The sequence below is a fragment of the Lithobates pipiens genome, unplaced genomic scaffold, assembly GCF_037356315.1.
Source record: "Lithobates pipiens isolate NorthernLeopardFrog02 unplaced genomic scaffold, aLitPip1_a1.2 Scaffold_13, whole genome shotgun sequence".
Taxonomy (NCBI): Eukaryota; Metazoa; Chordata; class Amphibia; order Anura; family Ranidae; genus Lithobates; species Lithobates pipiens.
Window position 1 is genome coordinate 526,817,172 of NW_027507718.1, and position 20,806 is coordinate 526,837,977.

Consider the following 20,806-nt stretch of genomic DNA (forward strand, 5'->3'; position numbering starts at 1 on the left):
AGAAGAAGAAAAGAAGAAGAAGAAGAAGGAAGAAGAAGAAGAAGAAGAAGAAGAAGAAGAAGAAGAAGAAGAAGAAGAAGAAGAAGAAGAAGAAGAAGAAGAAGAAGAAGAAGAAGAAGAAGAAAGAAGAAGAAGAAGAAGAAGAAGAAGAAGAAGAAAGAAGAAGAAGAAGAAGAAGAAGAAGAAGAAGAAGAAGAAGAAGAAGAAGAGAAGAAAAGAAGAAGAAGAAGAAGAAGAAGAAGAAGAAGAAGAAGAAGAAGAAGAAGAAGAAGAAGAAGAAGAAGAAGAAGAAGAAGAAGAAGAAGAAGAAGAAGAAGAAGAAGAAGAAGAAGAAGAAGAAGAAGAAGAAGAAGAAGAAGAAGAAGAAGAAGAAGAAGAAGAAGAAGAAGAAGAAGAAGAAGAAGAAGAAGAAGAAGAAGAAGAAGAAGAAGAAGAAGAAGAAGAAAGAGAGAAGAGAAGAAGAAGAAGAAGAAGAAGAAGAAGAAGAAGAAGAAGAAGAAGAGAGAAGAAGAAGGTACCCAATGTGTCCAATCAGACTGGGTTGGAATGCTTGCCATGGCGACACCCACACCTATGTCCAGGCAGAACATAATACAGTCCAGCCAAACTGATACCAAGACCATAATTTACTACAATTAACCCTAAAACCCAACTATGGCCTTAGGAACATTTAAATTGACAAAAACATAGCGCATACTCTTCAGGAGTCCGGCGCTACACGTTCAAATGAGTCTTCATTCCACCGATTGGTCCTCCTTTGCCTACATAATTTATATCATGCCCAACCTCACATCTCCCCTATAGACCGTTTGTAGCAGGTCATGGTAGACTTCTGTGCAGAATTTGAGCTCATGGGTGCGGCCGCTCCTGAAGGAGACGTTGGGAATAAAGGAAAGACAAAAAAAGGACTTACTAGGCAGCTTCTGGTTTGTTAGGAGTCCGCAGCATTGCGAGCACGGCAAGCTTTCAGACATCTGTAATGGAAAAGAAACATTATACGGCATTACTTCAAAAGACGGAAACCTATTAACCACTCAAGGACCAGTTTTTTTTTTTTTTTTTATAAACACAAAGTGTTTACAAGTTAAGCCCAGGTTCACACTGACTGCGGGAATGAAATTTCAGAATTATCTGTGCGGGTTTCTGCACTGACGCCAATGGAAAGCGCACCCCGAAATCACCAAAAGTAGTACAGAAACTACTTTTGGGAATTGGTGCGGCGGCGCGAATGTGGTGTTGCACCGATTCGAACACTGACGTTGCCACGGATTTGGCATGCGATTTGACATGTCAAAGCACATCGATGTGAACCAGGGCATAAAAGCAGGTTTTGTTCTAGAAAAAAAAAAAAAAAAAAAAAAAACATACATATTTTTTACCTACACATCCAAGGGCAGTGGTCATCAACTCCTGTCCTAAGGGACCACTAACAGGCCAGGTTTGCAAGATAACTGAAATACATCACAGGTGATATCATTTGCTGCTCAGTGATTGCAGTATTCTAGTCTGCATCTCCCCAAGTAATACCCAAGACCTGGCCTGTTAGTGGGCCCTGAGGACAGGGTTGATGACCACTGCCCTAGAGAACAAAATGGTGATTGTTGCAATACTATGTTCACACCACTTTTGCGCAGCGGTCTTACAAAAGCTTTTTTTTGGCAAATCCCCCCCCCCCCCCCAAAAAAAACAACTCCCAGTAAAGTTAGTGTTTTTTATATTGTGAAAGATAATGTTACGCCGAGTAAGTCGATACCCAAGATGTCATGCTTCAAAAATGCTCCCACTTATGGAATAGCAACAAAGTTTGTCCCTTAAAAATGTCTACACGTTATCAGTTTTGAGGTTACAGAGGAGGTCTTTTGCTATAATTATTGCTCTCGCTCCAACGATCGTGGCGATGCCTCACATGTGTGGTTTGAACACCGTTTCCGTATCCAGGCATGACTCACGTGTGTTTTCGTCTGCGCGCAAGCACGGCTCTTTAAAGTGTTTTTTTTTTCTTATGCCCCGTACACACGATCGGAATTTCGTCCAGCAAAAAAGACAGATGAGAGCTTTTCATCAGAAAATGCAACCGTGTGTAGACTCCATCGGAATTTAGCTGGCTGAATTCCCGACAGCAAAAATTTGAGAGCAGGTTCTCATTTCCCGATGGAAAAAAAAAAAAAAAAAAAAACACGTTATCGGAAATTTCGACGTGCAAAAAAAAAAAAAAAACTCACGCATACTCAGATTGGAAGCTATTGGCCACTAGGTTTCCCCCTCTAGTCCCATCATACGTGTTGTACGTCACCGCGTTCTTTACGGTCGGAATTTGGTGTGACCGTGTGTACGCAAGACAGTTTGAGTGGAATTCTGACGGGAAAACCATCAGAGCTTTTTTCCCCCCCCCCCGACGAGAATTCCGATTGTGTGTACGCAGCATTGTTCATTTAACTTTTTATATTTACACCATCCTATTTTTTTGGGTCACTCATTCCCATTACAAGGAATGTAAACATCCCTTGCCTTTTTTCTATGACAGGACCTCTTAAATATGAAATCTGGGGTCAAAAAGACCTCAGATCTCATATTTACACAAAAAACAAACAAAAACCACAAAAAAAAAAAAAAAACAGCTAAAATCCAAAGCTACTCCCCCCCTTCAATAAAAACAAAATGCAAGGCCATTGGGTGGAAGTGACGTTTGACGTTGATTACATCATCCAACATCTGAGTGGGGGACTAACCTCTCCCTCCCCCCTCAACATCATTCCCTCACAGCCTGAGTGGAAGGATCGGATCATAGGGTCTCCGCTGCTACCGGCGGCTCCGGTAAATGGCAGAGACAACCTGAACACGGCAGGAGGGGGATGGGCACCTTTCCCGCCACTGATAAAAGTGATCTTGGGGTGAATCCACCACAGAGACCACTTATCCCAAAGAGGACAGTCACCCGTTTCTGAAAATACCGGGGTTATGGCAGCCAACTGCTGCGTAACCCCAGTATTCTATGTCAAAGTACAGCTATGGTGGTTTGCGGTAAGTGGTTAAAGTGCATGTAAAACAGGGAAGAATAGAACCTCTGTCAGGTTTTTATTGCCATCTGTGCCTCCATTTGTACCAGAGCGTAGCGGTCAGGAAAGCCCGGGCAAGTGGCGCCCCCTTCTGCTCCTTGTAATAAACGTCAAGCAGCTGCTTAGCTGCTTCAGTTATTGCAACAAAGTCGACCAGCTGCTCAAAAAAAAAAAAAAAAAAAAAAAATATATAAAACACTGGTTTGTTGCCTGCAGCTGTTCATCCTGGTACAACCACCTGAATCCAATGAAGTGCAAAAAAAAAAAAAAATTATACACACACACACACACACACGGTGGTAAGGTACTCCCGATCTAAAGGGATGCAGACCTCGTCCCTTTCCTCAGAACACCGCAGCTGCAGAAGCTGATTGATAATTATAAAATCACTCCTAGTCACGCTGCTATTTCTTCAGAACAAAAAATAAAAAAAATAAAAAAAAATGTAGGAATCTGCAAGTCTGTTCACACCCTCATATCCTCTGTACATTGCACATGCAAAGATCACCCAGAGGGGAATTTTATTTATTTATTTTTTTGTTCAACAGTGAAGTTACAATTGACCTGCCCGACCACACTAGACACCGAGCCACGCATTGCTCAGCATAGAATTTCAGTCGAGATAACTGAACACCTGTGCAAGAGTCCCTGCATCCCTGCCTGGCCAGGGGGGGGGGGGGGGGGGGCTAGGGTGATAGATGCCCAGAAGACGCTGTGATGAAGAGGTGTGAGGACCAACAGGGACACCTCTGCACCGAAGGGAAGTAAAGCATACTGCAGCTCTGCTTTAACCACGTCAATACCGGGCACATAGGCGCAGCCTATTGCATTAGCGGGCGCACCCAAAAGCTCAAATGTGTGCATGTGCGTATATATATATATATATATATATATATATATATATATATATATATATATATATATATATATATATATATATATATATATATATAATATATATATATATATATATATATATATATATATATATATATATATATATAGCAGTAGGGTGATGGACAGTGTCCGTAGAGCAGTGGACGGTGTCCGAAGGGCAGAGATTGGGGTCAGTAGTTATATTTTTTTTTTTTATTACTACAAAAAAAAAAAAAAAATTCTCTTAAGTTACTTTTTTTTTTTTTTTTTTTTTTTTTTTTTTTTGAGGAGCCCCATTGGGGGGGGGGGGGGGCTTTAGTGAAATATCATGGGTCTAAACAGACCCCTGATGTCTCACTTTTCACACAAAGGGACTGACGTTCTCCAGTCCCCTTTCTCTGCAGCCAAGCAGCAGGGGAAATCTGCCCAGCAGAGGGCGATTAGGGTGTGCCCAGGCACACCCTGTGCGCACACCTATGACCGGGCACTTTCATCCCCTTCTTGCCCAGACCAATACTCAGCGTTGGTACATTTTGAATGACAAATTGCGCGGTTGTTTGATCACCTCTGCAGGTCTGTATTTTTTTTTGCGCTACAGACAAAAATAAAAAAGGTTTTTCTTTTTTGGTTACAAAACTTTGTAAATATTTAAGTTTTCTCCTTTACTGATGGGCACAGTGCCACCCCTATTGGGCACCAATTGGCATACCTGGTGGTCCTGGGTGGGCATCCTGCAGTGATAATCAGCACAGGCCCCCACCATCAGGAGAGCAGCCGATTGGCTCTCCTCTACTCGCGCCCATCAGCATAGGAAAAAAAAAAAAAAAAAAAAGTCAATACACGGCTCTTCCCGTTTACACTGATCAGCTGTGATTGGACACGACTGATCACATATTAACTGGAAGATTTGGCTGCTTGATGACCAGGCAATTTATTTATTTATTTTTTTTATTCTTTTTGCAATTCGGCACTGTCGATTTAACTGACAATTGCGCCATCGTGCGACATTGTATCCAAATACAAATTGAAGTCCTTCCTCTCCCCCCCCCCCCCCCCCACACACACACACACACACACACACACACCTTTCTTTAGGTGGAATTTCATCACCTCTGGGGTTTGTTTGTTTTTTTTGCGCAAAAAAAAAAAAAAAAAAAAAAAAAAAAAAAAAAAAAATTACATTTAAAATTACCCCCATGTGAACCCACAAGTGTTTTTTTTTACCACTATTATATATTTTGGAATTTACAAATGCAGCAATTTAGAAACCAGATGAAATGTTTAAACTGGGAAACCCCCCCCCCCCCACCTTTATTAATAATAATAGTAATAATAATAATAATAATAATCGGAATGAGGAGCGGGGGGGGGAATGGGGAGCGGAATGAGGGATATTGCTTCAAATCAAGGACAGTCCTTTGAAATCCAGGACAGTTGGGAGCCATGTACCCATCAAGCACCTCTGAAAAGTGCACCAAAACAGATCACTTTTCAGAGGTGCTGATCCTCATCACTACTGGATGTGATTGAGCAAAACCTGCAACCTCCATTCATGTTCCCAATCTTATTGTGCAGCAGCTGTTTTTGTTGTAACCCTAGACTCAGTGTCAGACCCCCCCCCTGGGGGTGCGCCCCGGACATACCTTTGTGCGGGGCAGATGGCGGTCAGGCGGTGTCCCCTGTAGGCGATGGCTGGTCTCTGGGAGGTCTGCAGTGTACAGGAAGAGAAGAGGAGACAACAGAGACTGCAGGAGATCTTATAGATCACTGGGTGTGTCTGACATGCAGAAATCACACACAGCTTGGCTTAAAGGGACACACCATGTGTATGACGTGTATGATGTGTATGATGTGTATGGGTGGGAGGAGGTCAGTGACGGAGTGTTCACAGCTGCAGCCTTACCCAGCACAGTCCCAACACAAGAACAAGGCAATGACGTCTCATGACTTCAGCTCACGGCAAAGCTCTGAGCAAAAGAAAAAAAAAAAAAAAAAAAAACTTGGGTGTGTTGCATTGCCGTGCATCGCAGCATGTTCTGATTTCTGATGCACTATAACGCTCTGGTGGGTTATTTACTAAATCTAGGGAGTGCGAAATCCGGCGCAGCTCTGCATAGAAACCAATCAGCTTCCAGGTTTTATTTACAAAGCGTCATTGCGCAAGCTGAAGCTAGAAGCTGATTGGCTGCCGTGGCACAGCTCTGCACCAGATTTTAAGTGCTTCACATTTTCTTTTTTTTTCACATTTTCTTAAAACTACCCCCCCCCCCCCGAATGTTTCTTCCAAGCGCCCCAACAGGTCATGTTTTCAGGATTTCCCTCAGATGAAACGGCCGTGGTGATTACTAAGGCAGTAATAGGAATAAAAATGACACAATTTATTTCTTTTTTTCTTTTTAAAGAAGTGTAAAAATAAAAAATAAAAGGTAAAAAAATGAAATGCGCCCCATCCCGCCGAGCTTGCGCGCAGAAGCGAACGCATACGTGAGTAGCGCCCGCATATGAAAAGGGTGTTCAAACCACACATGTGAGGTATCGCCGCGATCGGTAGAGCGAGAGCAATAATTCTAGCCCTAGACCTCCTCTATAACTCAAAACATACAACCTGTAGAATTTTTTAAATGTCGCCTATGGAGATTTTTAAGGATAAAAGTTTGTTGCCATTCCACAAGCGGGCGCCATTTTGAAGTGTGACACATTGGGTATCAATTTTCTTGGCATAACATTATCTTTCGCAATATAAAAAATTGGGCTAACTTTACTGGTGTCTTATTTTTTAATTAAAAAAAGTGTATTTTTTCCAAAAAGAAAAGTGTGTTTGTAAGACCGCAAATATGGTGTGACAGAAAATATTGCAACGACCGCCATTGTATTCTCTAGGGTGTTAGAAAAAAAAAATGTACAATGTTTGGGAGTTCTACTTTTCTAGCAAAAAACGAACAAAACCTACCAAATCATGCACTGGCCCCTAATCTACATGCAGGGCGCCGGACACATGCATTCCAATAAGATTTTAATATTCGTTATTGTCTTCCTGCTTCTCCTCCCAGCCAATCAGGAAGCGGGAGGAGCGGGTTTGGCCGAGAGGAGATCGTATTGGCTGGGCAGGGGTGGGGGTATACAGGAAGATAGATCCGGGACTCGGGAGATGGCCGCCCAGAGCGATCTCTAAATGCTCTGCATCGGAGCCGATTGAGAGCCCCGACCGCATGGGTACCACCCACAGGGGTTTTAGGTGGTCGGGTGGTTTCTTAGGAGCACCAGCCGCCACTGCTTTACTTTTACATAGTAATATCTGGGTTTGCAAAGGTAGTGCCTGAAAAGTGAATTTATAGCATATCTTCTGTGGCTATTGGGAAATAATGCAAAAACACACAGAGCCTTGTGTAAGCTCTCTCTCTTTCTCTCTCTCTTTGCCTCTATGTCAGGGGTCTCCAAACTTATGCCCGGGGGCCGGATGCGGCCCTTTGCTTGCCTTTATCCAGCCCATGGGGAACTTTTCCTTTCACTGGTACCAACAATGGGTAAATTTTCCTGCTACTGACACCAATAATGGGGCACTATTCCTTAACCACTTACGGATCACCGCATGCCGATATACATCCTTGAGTTTGAAGAGGAATATCCTCATTATGGCAGCAGCTATCTGCCATAACCCTGGTATCCTCTTCTTCGGCCAGCGGTCCGCTTTCCGATAAGAGTGGTCTCTGCTGCGGATTGGGCGCAAGATCACTTTTATTGGCGGCGGGCGCACTGAGCATGCCACTTCTAACAGCGATCATGCCATTAGTGGCGGCACCAGCGCGCATGCGCGGGAGTGACATCATCATGACTCCGGCCAGTCACAGCACTGGAGCCGCGATACCCGGAAGTCACTCCACGATAGATGGCGGCTTTAGAGGAAGCGAACAGGGGGTCGCTTTGAGGGCTTTGATCTCTCATAAGTTATTCATAATGAGCTAGTATGCTATGCATACTAGCTCATTATGCCTTTGCCTTGCAGGGTGTATTTTTTATTTTTTTTCCCCGGGGCTTTACTTCCTTTTTAAAGGGCCATTTTATTTTAATTTTTGACATTTTTTTTATTGCATTTAGGTCCAAATATGAGATCTGAGGACTTTTTGACCCGACATCTTATAGTGAAGAGGACCTGTCATGCTTTTTTTCTATTACAAGGGATGTTTACATTCCTTGTAATAGGAATAAAAGTGACGCAATTTTTTTGTTTATAAAAGAACAGTGTAAAAAAAATGTGTAAAAACAAAAGGTAAAATAAATAAGGAAAAAAAAAAAAAGTTAAACGCGCCCCGTCCCCGCCGAGCTTGTGTGCAGAAGCAAACGCATACGTTTGTAGCGCCCGCATATGAAAACTGTGTTGAAACCACACATGTGAGGTATCATCGCGATTGGTAGAGCGAGAGCAATAAATCTAGCCCTAGACCTCCTCTGTAACTCAAAACATGCAACCTGTAGAATCTTTTAAACGTCGCCTATGGAGATTTTTAAGGGTAAAAAATTGTCGCCATTCCACGAGCGGGCGCAATTTTGAAGAGTGACATGTTGGGTATCAATTTACTCAGCGTAACATTATCTTTCACTATATAAAAAAAAATTGGGCTAACTTTACTGTTGTCTTATTGTTTAATTTAAAAAAAGTGTATTTTTTCCAAAAAAAGCCAGCGTGTAAGGCCGCTGCGCAAATACGGGGTGACAGAAAGTATTGCAACGACCGCCATTTAATTCTCTAGGGTCTTAGAAAAAAAAATGTATAATGTTTGGGGGTTCTAAGTCATTTTCTCGCAAAAACACTGTAAACAACAAATCTCAGAAAGAGGCTCGGTCCTTAAGTTAAACTGACATCGGGGATAGGGCACGGCCCCCCGTAAAGTTTGGCGGACAGTAAACTGGCCCTTTATTTAGAAAGTTTGGAGACCCCTGATCTGTGTGACAGCTCTGAATATGCCTGCTTTTAGTAACTATCACCATTGTTTCCTGTCGAGGTCACATTTCTGGTGAAAACGGTGAGAGTCAAAAAAACTGGTCTGACCACATTGGTTTAATATTCAGAAATGTTTACATTCCACCTCAGGCAATCAAAGTGTTTTGATCCTCTTTGCAGAATTCTGGTAAGAAAATGAGAACTATAGCCAGAGGCCATCCTTGAGACGAATACCAACACGTCTCACGAGGAAGCAGTTGAATGCATGAGATTCTACCATTATAGAGACTGAAGACAGATGTAAACAAGAAATAGAGAACATGAGGATCCCTTTAGATGTGAGAACTCAGGCTAAAGCCCAACCCCGGAGTGTGGAAAGGATGGAACAAACAACATTTCCCCTCCATTCATCTTCAAATTCTATGCTTGGGGTTGGGATAGAGCTATGTTTGTGTTGGGTTAGGGCTATGGTTAAAAGATAAATTCAGTTTTACAATAAAAATTGCAGGTAAAAAAATATGCGTTTATTTTTTTTTGTTAGGGACCTGTAAAGTATTGCACCCATAATCAGCAGATCGTGGGGGTAACGCCATGGTCCTGCACACTGTCTATCTGTCTGCCCATACCTCTGATACAGGCAGACAGTCAGTTACACTCTGACAGGAAGCTCAATAAACTACCTAGAGCAATCAATATCGCTCTGGTGGTTCAATGAGAACTACAAAATGACAGCCACACAGGGTTTGTTGACTTGTAATTTTACCATTCACAGGACACTGTGAATGGATGTCGCAGCAGGGCAGACGGAGCCCCACAAGGCCATGTTTTCTTTAGATTGCTGTCAAAACTGGAACTCGGGGGGGGGGGGGGGGGTCTGGGTTTGGGTTATGGTTAGGTTATTGATGGGTTGGGTTATGGCTATGGTTAGGCTATGGATGTGTTGGATTAGGGCTATGGTTAGATTATGGATGTGCTGAGTTTGGGTTAGGGTTTTGATGGGTTATGGCTATGGTTAGGGTATGGATGTGTTGGATTAGGGCTATGGTTAGATTATGGATGTGCTGAGTTTGGGTTATGGTTAGGGTTTTGATGGGTTATGGCTATGGTTAGGCTATGGATGTGTTGGATTAGGGCTATGGTTAGATTATGGATGTGCTGGGTTTGGGTTATGGTTAGGTTATTGATGGGTTGGGTTATGGCTATGGTTAGGCTATGGATGTGTTGGATTAGGGCTATGGTTAGATTATGGATGTGCTGAGTTTGGGTTATGGTTAGGTTATTGATGGGTTATGGCTATGGTTAGGCTATGGATGTGTTGGATTAGGGCTATGGTTAGATTATGGATGTGCTGGGTTTGGGTTATGGTTAGGTTATTGATGGGCTGGGTTATGGCTATGGTTAGGCTATGGATGTGTTGGATTAGGGCTATGGTTAGATTATGGATGTGCTGGGTTTGGGTTATGGTTAGGTTATTCATGGGTTGGGTTATGGCTATGGTTAGGTTATGGATGTGTTAGATTAGGGCTATGGTTAGATTATAAATGTGCTGGGTTTGGGTTATGGTTAGGTTATTGATGGGTTGGGTTATGGCTATGGTTAGGCTATGGATGTGTTGGATTAGGGCTATGGTTAGATTATGGATGTGCTGGGTTTGGGTTATGGTTAGGTTATTGATGGGCTGGGTTATGGCTATGGTTAGGCTATGGATGTGTTGGATTAGGGCTATGGTTAGATTATGGATGTGCTGGGTTTGGGTTATGGTTAGGTTATTCATGGGTTGGGTTATGGCTATGGTTAGGCTATGGATGTGTTGGATTAGGGCTATGGTTAGATTATGGATGTGCTAGGTTTGGGTTATGGTTAGGTTATTCATGGGTTGGGTTATGGCTATGGTTAGGTTATGGATGTGTTAGATTAGGGCTATGGTTAGATTATAAATGTGCTGGGTTTGGGTTATGGTTAGGTTATTCATGGGTTGGGTGGGTTATGGCTATGGTTAGGCTATGGATGTGTTGGATTAAGGCTATGGTTAGATTATGGATGTGCTGGGTTTGGGTTATGGTTAGGTTATTCATGGGTTGGGTTATGGCTATGGTTAGGTTATGGATGTGTTGGATTAGGGCTATGGATAGATTATGGATGTGCTGGGTTTGGGTTATGGTTAGGTTATTCATGGGTTGGGTTATGGCTATGTTAGGCTATGGATGTGTTGGATTAGGGCTATGGTTAGATTATGGATGTGCTGGGTTTAAGTTATGGTTAGGTTATTCATGGGTTGGGTTATGGCTATCGTTAGGTTATGGATGTGTTGGATTAGGGCTATGGTTAGATTCTGGATGTGCTGGATTTGGGTTATGGTTAGGTTATTGATGGGTTGGGTTATGGCTATCGTTAAGTTGCGGATGTATTGGGTTAGGACTATCTTCTTTTTTTTTTTAAAGCCGTGATGTATGAATAGACTCAGATTCCACCCGGTGCAAAAAAAAGTGCACACCAAAAAAGTGAAACACAAAATGTGCAAAGGGTATACACATGGACCTCCTGCGAAGAGAAGGGACCCTTGCCTTTATCCCCCAGGGTGTTAGGCTCCAGACCAGGACTGGGGTACTTCACATGGTCCATCTGGCTGACACCAAACAGACCCTGTTCTCTGGGAGGTCTTCTGTTGCTCCATTCAATTTCTTTAACTCTAGTATAGGACCATTTCTTCAAACACATGAACTCCAGGCACACATCTGACAACAGGATCAAACTATTCCTTCAGGCCTTGGTGGAGCCCCACAACTGGTGCTCAGCCTGCACATAGGGGAAACTCCCCTCAGCCAAGGACCCCTCATGTTTCCAAAGGGAAGACTGAAGAACTCCTGTATAACAGGGCTGTGCATTACATTTGAGATTGGTCCAACTCAATTATTACAAACCAAAAGTTGGCCAGCTAACAGACAGGACTTTCCCCATCAGACCCCTGTTACAGAGCTATGGAGCACACTCAATAGAATCTGGCAGATAATACAAGTCACTAAGCAGCATATTCTAAATAGGCCTTAAAAAATATCAAAACACTTCATTCGGTATATTCACAATCCCTTCCAGGATTTCTAGAATCCATGGCAGGACTTACAGTGGTACTCACAGAATCCCTCCCAGGACTTCCCAAGTTTCCAGAAATGTCACTGGGCATGTCCTCGGACTAGAGGGGTATCCAGTCTTTAAAGTGGCTAGTTTTGTGTCTTGTCACCAGCTACCCTATAGCTAAAGAGCTACAACACTTGCCTGCCAGTTGCCTATTTATTGATGACCCTGATTGACTTGACTACTCTCTTGCTTGTTGTAGGCATATTTCTCTGCTCAGACCTGAATACATTCTTGCTATCTGCCTGCCTAGTGCTTTGCTCAGACCCGACTACTCTCTTGTCAGCCTTGACCTATTTCAGGACCTGTCTACCCTCTCATCTGCAGTCCTATGAATAGTCTGTACACTATAGCCTCTTCATAACAGCCTCCACCTTAGTGGGGTGATCCTGAGGGGTGCAAATTGGTGTCAGTTTGCAGCAAAGTAAGCTCGAACCACTGTTTTCCCTTGCCCATCTTCTTGCCTCTAGACCCCATTTTGGACTGGATGCTGGACAACTCTACAAAAGGCTGCATGTATGGATTGATTTTGTTCCAATGAGTAGAGCCTCTTACCCGAGCAAAAGTTACTTCATGGCCCCCACCCCCGAACCTGTGGACTGTTCCAGTCTGCCTTTACCTTTGCTAAAGCTACTTCATGGACTTGGCCATGAACCTATAGACTGTTGCAGTCTACCTTTGCCTGACCTTCAACGTACATCATGGTCCCTAACCGTGGACTTGTAAACTGTTCCAGTCTACCTTTACTTGTGCTAAAGCTACTTCATGTTCCCCAGCCATGAACCGATAGACTGTTGCAATATACCTTTGCCTGACCTTCAACCTACTTTATGGTTCCCAGCCATGAACCTCTAGACTGTTTCAGTCTACATTTACCTGTGCTAAACCTAATTAATAGGCCAAAGCCATAAACCTGTAGACTGTTCCAGTCCATTTTTACCCGTGGTAAGGCTACTTCATGGTCCCCAGCCTTGAACCTATAGACTGTTCCAGTCTATCTGTACTTGTGCTACTGATACCGAGCAAGACATTTCCTCTACTATCAATAACTGATGTTTTGGAGGGTCCCACATTACCCCAAATCCCTTCCTGTGTCTACAGGCAAATACATTTTAAAAGAAAACCCCCAGAGTGTTCAATGAGCTGGAATGAGTGGACGGTTGCTGTGTGCCCGGCTGCCTCTGCACTGTTTCGGCAAAGAACCCTATCTACAGCGGCCCCTCTGGGGGTAGTGCTACATGTGAATGGGTGTGTGTGTGTGTGTGTGTGTGTGTGTGTGTGTGTGTGTGTGTGTGTGTGTGTGTGTGTGTGGGGGGGGGGGGGTGTTCAAGATTTACCTAGACATGGGCATTAAGTAAAAGGTAATGTTGGAATGAGCTATTGGGGAAAAACTGTGTCCTGCTTTATAGTCTCCAAAACTTTTTTTACTAAAAGCCAAATCAACCAGCGCTGAACATATAAAATAAAATAAAATATATATAGAATTCATAATTAAATACTGCAGCTAGAATACTGTAGGTCAAAATACCAAATCCCACAGTGAAAACTAAAATACAGCAATACAGCGCAGATAATAAAACATAATACACAAAATTATAATATAAATAAAACGGAATGCAGAATAGGTAGGTAAGTATCAAGAGTCCACAAGTGCAAGGTGTCTCCTTCCAGCAAAGCAAAGTGATGCTGTGATCCCTTCCACCAATAGATAAGATGGACTCTCACCTTAAGCAATGGACCCCTGACAAGTCAGACAGGTCAAAAAGGCATATCCCCACCAGGGGTTAATCACAGACATCAGCATTCATATACAGGTGCTCCTGGAGTATAATCCTTCTCAAATCCCATATACCAGCACAATTGCGTAATATATAAATAACATAAGATGACAACATCTAGTGCTCTTCGTATCAAAATTTATTAGAAAAGACAGAATAAAATGTAATGCACTCACATAATATGGCACTGCTCTCCAGTGCCAAGTTACAGGCAAAATCAAAACCAAATTGACACACATCCATGCACGGATCAGCGTTTGAAGCAAGTGGGTGACGTCACGACTAAAGTCACGTGGTCCGTACGCGTTGCGTCCCCGAAAGTAGGCGGGACTTCATCAGTGGCCGCACCTGTATATGAATGCTGATGTCTGTGATTAACTCCTGGTGGGGATATGCCTTTTTTACCTGTCTGACTTGTCAGGGGTCCATTGCTTAAGGTGAGAGTCCATCTTATCTATTGGTGGAAGGGATCACAGCATCACTTTCCAAAACTTTTTTGGCATAAGTTTGAAGACCAACAAACAAGAGAAACTAGAGGTGGTTTCATGTTTGTTGAGCGTCCAGACTCAATATCTTCTTCACACGTTTCTTGCTATAGTATATACAGTAGACTTTAGTCACAAAATGGACTAGAAAGGGAAGCCCAATGAAGAAAAAAATGATTCCAGTTTGTGTTAAGGCTCGTGCCTGCCCCCTTTAACCATGTGCCGTTGCGTAGCGCTGTCTACAGGTTGGTTCTTGTAATTGGAACATGTGGAAAATGATAGTGACCTAATCTTGAATAGCTTGATAGCTCTTCATCAGTCTTCAACCCAATCGCCCACTCCGTAATCATTCTGGTATTTCACATCTCAGTCTCCAATTACCATCAGTTATCACTTTAATGAGGCAGGACAGCTGTCCGGCTCACAAATCCCCATCTCTGCTCTTACAGCAACACCACCGCCTATGATACAGAAAGATCACTGAAGATGAAAAGCAGCATTGGGAAAACAACTCATGATGATTTTGTCCTAAAAAGAAAACATGTGCTGGAATTATTCATACAGTAATTATGGTCAAGGAGCTATAGTGGCATAAGCATTCCTGTGATGGCCACATAGCTATTCTCAGAGCGGGTTTTCTGGCAGTGACCATCCCTGTGCAATCATCCTTGGCACAGCCGTGTGTAATGCCCATTGGAACCCCATGTTACAAAGTGACAACAAAGGGGCAGAGTTGAGAGACTGGGACAGAGCATTGTCACCCTCTGAGCCCCTGTACACGCGGTTGGACATTCCGACAACCAAATCCGTCGGATTTTGTCCGAAACTGTTGCATACACACGGTCGGACAAAGTTGTCGGAAAATCCGATTGTTCAGAATGTGATGACGTTATTTCGTTACGACGGGACTACATTCAGGCTAGTAGCCAATAGCTTTGATGTAGGAATTTGATCTGAGCATGCGTGGCACTTTGTCCGATCGGAATTCTCTACACATGATCGGAGTATGTCCGATTGGAGCATTTTGTCAGAAAATTTTACCAACAAGTTGGAAAACTTGGTCCATCGGATACTCCAACGAAACAGTCCGATGGAGACCACGCACAGTCGGAATATCCGATAAAACGGTCCGATCGGACACATTCCGTCGGAATCTCCGACCGTGTGTACAAGGGCTAACAGGAAGTGCCTAAGCATGGTCTTTAATGTCAGGATTCAGCAGGCATTGTTTTAATGAAAACTGCGGATAACAGCTTTACATACAGTATGTAACACTTTCTAGTGCTTAACCACTTCCGCCCCGGAAGAATTTACCCCCTTCCTGACCAGAGCACTTTTTGTGATACGGCACTGCATCGCTTTAACTGACAATTGCACGGTCGTGCGACGTGGCTCCCAAACAAAATTGACGTAATTTTTTCCCCACAAATAGAGCTTTCTTTTGGTGGTATTTGATCACCTCTGCAGTTTTTATTTTTTGCTCTATAAACAAAAAATAGCGTAAATTAAAAAAAAAAAAAAAAGCTTTAGTTCTTACTTTTTGCTATAATAAATATCTCCAAAAAATATATAAAAAAAAAATGTTTTATCTCAGTTTAGGCCAATACAAATTCTTCTACATATTTTTGGTAAAAAAAAAACCCGCAATAAGCGTTTATTGATTGGTTTGCGCAAGTTATAGCGTCTACAAAAAAGGGGATAGTTTTATGGCATTTTTATTGATAATTATTTTTTAACTAGTAATGGAGGCGATCAGTGATTTTTATCGTGACTACGACATTATGGCAGACACATCAGACAATTTTGACATATTTTTGGGACCATTGGCATTAATACAGTGATCAATGCTAAAAAATATTGCATTGATTACTGTAAAAATGTCACTGGCAGTGAAGGGGTTAACCACTAGGTGGCCCTGTAGGGGTTACGTGTGTCCTAGGGAGTGATTCTAACTGTGGGGGAAGGGTCTATGTGTGACACTCAGTGCTCTCGATTACAGGGTGAGCTGATCGGTGACAGTGTCACTAAGCAGAATGGGGAGATGCTTGTTTACATTAGCAGCTCCCTGTTCTTCCTCACCGTGAGACGATCGCGGGTATCGCCGCAGACATTGGGTCTGTGAGATCTGTGATCATGGTCACAGAGCTCCCGGCGGGTGCATTGTCCACCGTGCCCACGAGCCGCCTTTTAAAGTGCAACATACAGGTACGTTAATCTGCCTGTACGTGCCCTTCTGCCTCAGTATATCTGCGTGAGGCAGTCAGGAAGTGGTTATTGTGTGATGACTGTCACCCAAAAGAAGTTTTGCGTCATGATTGGAGTGCCATTATCCCCATCCCCTCCTATTACAAATCTTCTTCCCCTGCCAGCACAAATCCTCCCCTCTCAAATACCTCCCATGGCAGCCGACAGGGGGTACCACAGGGGGCAATTACAGAGGAGGGGGGAATTACAGAGGAGGGGGGCAATTACAGAGAAGGGGGGAAATTACAGAGGAGTCAAAGCATAAGGGAGAGAGAGATGTGACAGGCAGCTGCTGGTGCGGTAGTTTTTAATAAATTAAATGTTTAAAAACAATTTAATTACAGACCAGGGTGGTGCAATTATAGAGGAGGGGGGTGCAATTACAGAGGAGGGGGGCAATTACAGAGGAGGGAGGTGAAATTACAGAGGAGGGGGGTGCAATTACAGAGGAGGGGCAATTATAGAGGAAGGGGGACAATTACAGAGGAGGGGTGCAATTACAGAGGAGGGGGTGCAATTACAGAGGAGGGGGGTCAATTACAGAGGGGGGCAATTATAGAGGAGGGGACAATTACAGAGGAGGGGGTGCAATTACAGACCAGGGGGGTCAATTACAGAGGAGGGGGGCAATTACAGAGGAGGGGGGAAATTACAGAGGAGGGAGGTGCAATTACAGGGAAGGGGGGCAATTACAGAGGAAGGGGCAATTGCAGAGGAGGGGGGGTAATTACAGAGGAGGGGGTCAATTACAGTGGAGGGGGCAATTATAGAGAAGGAGTGCAATTACAGAGGAGGGGGTCAATTACAGAGGGGGGACAATTACAGAGGAGGAGGGACAATTACAGAGGAGGAGGGACAATTAGAGAGGAGGGGGGTTACAGAGAAGGGGAGCAATTACAAAAGGAGTAAAAACAAGGGAGAGTGGGATGCGACAAGCAGCTGCTGGTGCGGAAGTTTTTAATTAATTAAATGTTTAAAAACAATTTCATTACAGGGGAGGGGGCAATTACAGAGGAGGGAGGGGCAATTACAGAGGAGGGGGCAATTACAGAGGAGGGGGGGCAATTACAGAGGAGGGTTGATCTATGACACCCCCGCGCACACAGTGGGGTTGGTTTACAAAAGCCATATAGACCTTGCGCTTTGCAAGTTGCAGTTGCTCTCATTTTCTTTAGTAAATGTGAATGCGGCGAAACTTCACTTTGTAAAGAATACCCAATCACGTGGAGGGAAAGTAAAAAAAAAAAAGAAAAAAGGCATAGTTGCTTGCACATGATTGGGTGATGGAAATCAGCAGAGCTTTACCACATTTTCTAATCTCTGGTGGAAAATAAGTGCAGCTGCACCGTCTATTTGTCTTTAGTAAATCCACCCCAGTATGTCTCAGAGAAGACTGGAAGTCTGAGGACATCTTGTGGTGGAACAAATGACTGCGGGGTCCAGTCTGAGCAACTCTGTTCACAGTGTGGTTGCTAAAAAATAGTGTGGTGCCTTTTTCCATCCTTTTTTTCTTTTTTGAATGTATTTCCTTAAGTTGGGCTTTAAAGAGTATGTAGATGCATTTACATTATTACCTGTCTCTTTAACCACTTCCTGTCCGCTGTGCGTATTTATACATCCTGGCACGGGAGCGGTGATATCTTGGCAACCACAGCGAGGATCAAGGTATCATTGTTTAGTGCTGCCAATTCCCTACAAAGTAAAAGTAAGCAAGCGTGCCAGATATGGGGCCAAGATGTATAAGCTCTGTGACAGGGCCACAGGCTATACATGTAGTTTTATGGTTTACGAGCGAAGAGATAGTTCTGTAGAGCCGGAGAACTGCCCAGACTACATAGGAAGCGCTGGTAAGATTATGTGGGACTTGGTGTCACCCTTATTCAGAAAAGGGTACCACTTGTATGTGGCCCATTATTACTCAAGTGTGCCACTTTTTAGTCACTTGTTTGATCATCAAATTGGTGCATGTGGCACCGTGCGACCTAATCGCTGGCGCTTACTCCAGCGGCTTGTAGATTCCCATCTTAGGCTGGGGGAGAGAGCGTGCTTGAGATGTAATAATTGCTCGCTATGAAGTGGAGGTATAACAAGAATGTTTTCGTTCTGTCCTCCCTTCATGTAGACACGACTGTCCAAATTCCTACGGCGACTGGTGTTGTGGAGAAACCCCTCTGTGTCCACGAATATAACCTCAATATGGGAGGGGTGGACCTCAACGACCAGTTGTTGGCGCTGTACCTAATTGCCCCTAAGGCCAGAAGCTGGTATAAAAAAGTGTCTGTATGCTTATTTCAATCGGCTTTGCTGAACGCTCATGTGCTATACAGAGCTTCAGGACGAATTGGATGCGTCCTTAAATTCCAGGTAGAGATCGTCAGAGCCCTTCTGTATCCAGAGGGTGCCCTGGCCCAACTTCCCAATCCAAATGCAGTAAGCCGACTGCATGAGAGACATTTTCCACAAGTCCTCTCTGGTGCCCCTACCCAAAGAACACCCCAAAGAAGATGCTATGTCTGTAGAAAGCGCAGATTTAGGCGTGACACCTGCTTTTATTGTGCCTCCTGTGCTGACCAACCTGGTCTTTGCATTGGTGACTGTTTTGAACGTTATCACACACTAGTTGAGTATTAGCGTAGGGTACAGCACCACACAGTCTTAGGGACGCGTACACAGGGTCTCAGGGGTCTCCAAAGATGTGATGGCCATCACCTTTTGAGAGACCCTAATCTGCAAAGTTCAGTTTATAGTTTTTTTTTTTTTTTTACAGTTTTTATAAAAGTGAAAAAAAAAACACACACACACAAACACAAAAAAATAAAGCCAAAAATATTTGTGGTTGTATTTTTTTTCTCTCTCTCTCTATTGTTCTCTCTCTTATATTCGTTCTCTACTTTCTACTCTGCTGTTCGCTCACTATTGTTCTATATCTATTGTTCTCTCTCTCTGCTTTATTTTTACTATGTTTTATCGTATTTGCTTTGCAGGTATGGTATTGTAGCACTAACCCCCGAAGGAGCTGCTGGTTTTATTTGGGCTTACCGTTACCTCACCTGCTTGCTTCTCCGCCATGGGGATCCCGTGGTAGATGGCCCAAAGAAAGTTGAAACTGACACTGAATCCTCTTTTGGGTTATTTATTTTGAAAAACAAAGTCTCTTAACAGAGGGTAGAGGGTTAGGGGTGAGTTCAGGCACTTAAATTGCAGGGTTAAGATATTGAGAGAATCCAGAGAATAAAACGATTCCACACTGGATTCAACAACCCCCGGATAGACCTCTCTCACTAGGCCTAGCAGCCGGTGGGATGCTCGGTAAAGTCTCTGCCACAGACTTGTTAGATACACTTGAGTGTTACTGAGGGATGTGGACACATTTAAAGAACTGACATACGGTACCAGTTTCTCTCAGCTGATCCGGCGATACCGTATGAATGTTGATCCAGGTTGCATCCTTCAACTAATGTCTCCAGGCTCCTTCAGAGAAGCCAGCCTTGCACACGGCCTTCTCTTGAAAGAGTCATCTCCTGGGGTTCTTCAGTTGCTGGGCCTCTCCCTTCTGATGAGACAGCACCGGACCATCCCTGGATCAGTAAGCCCTGAAAATTCACTTGGGCCCATCCCTTCAGTTGCGTCGCCTCGGGTTAGCCAGCCCCGAGACTTAGGATGCATGGTTCCGTGCCCCAGGCCGGGAGGGCCATGGGGGATAGGTCAGGAGGACCACCCGAACCAAAAAGACAGAAAATAAACCCCCGCCAACATGGCATCGGTACCTTAAATACCACGCTCCAGAATGCATAGCGGGAGAACACTCCCACTGGGCTGGTTCCGAGAGACAAGTGGCATTCAATGCATCCAGCTAGACTGCGCTTCTACTCTTGCCGGCGGTGACAGCGACACCCTCCGGTCAAGGAGAACCCAGTGCAACCCAGCTAGACTGGTACTCAAACCAGAAATTTAGAGAAATAATCCCGAAGCCCAACTGTGGCTTCAGGCAACTTAACTTTACAAAAACAATAGCACCTGCTCGTCAGGAGCCAGCGCTACAGTATGTTATACTGTAATGTTTGTTTTATTGTTAACCATCATTTGCTTAGCAGGTATACCATTCAGCTGCAGCACTGATTTATTTATCTTGACAGCAACAGCGTTTGCTCCCACGATAGATAAAGCTGTGACTTCAGCGGTCCCTCCAGTAATAACCCCTCAGCCTGCCTCCTACAGCTCAGTATGTCAACAAGCAGTGTAACGTAATTCAATAGGAGGGGTGGATGCTGTGTCAGTCAGTGAACTTCAGAGAAA

The 20,806-nt window shown here is 43.8% G+C and overlaps 1 protein-coding gene across 1 annotated transcript in view; it reads right to left on the reverse strand.

The window, feature by feature from the left end:
* Positions 1-5,740, reverse strand: part of LOC143975642 (von Willebrand factor A domain-containing protein 5A-like) — a 59,629-nt gene extending 53,889 nt beyond the window's left edge. The window contains exons 1-2 of the mRNA XM_077478134.1: positions 5,576-5,740; positions 914-974 (exon numbers count right to left, since the gene is read on the reverse strand). The gene's annotated coding sequence lies outside the window, so the exon portion shown is untranslated. The remainder of the gene's footprint in view (positions 1-913; positions 975-5,575) is intronic.
* Positions 5,741-20,806: the final 15,066 nt, after the last annotated feature.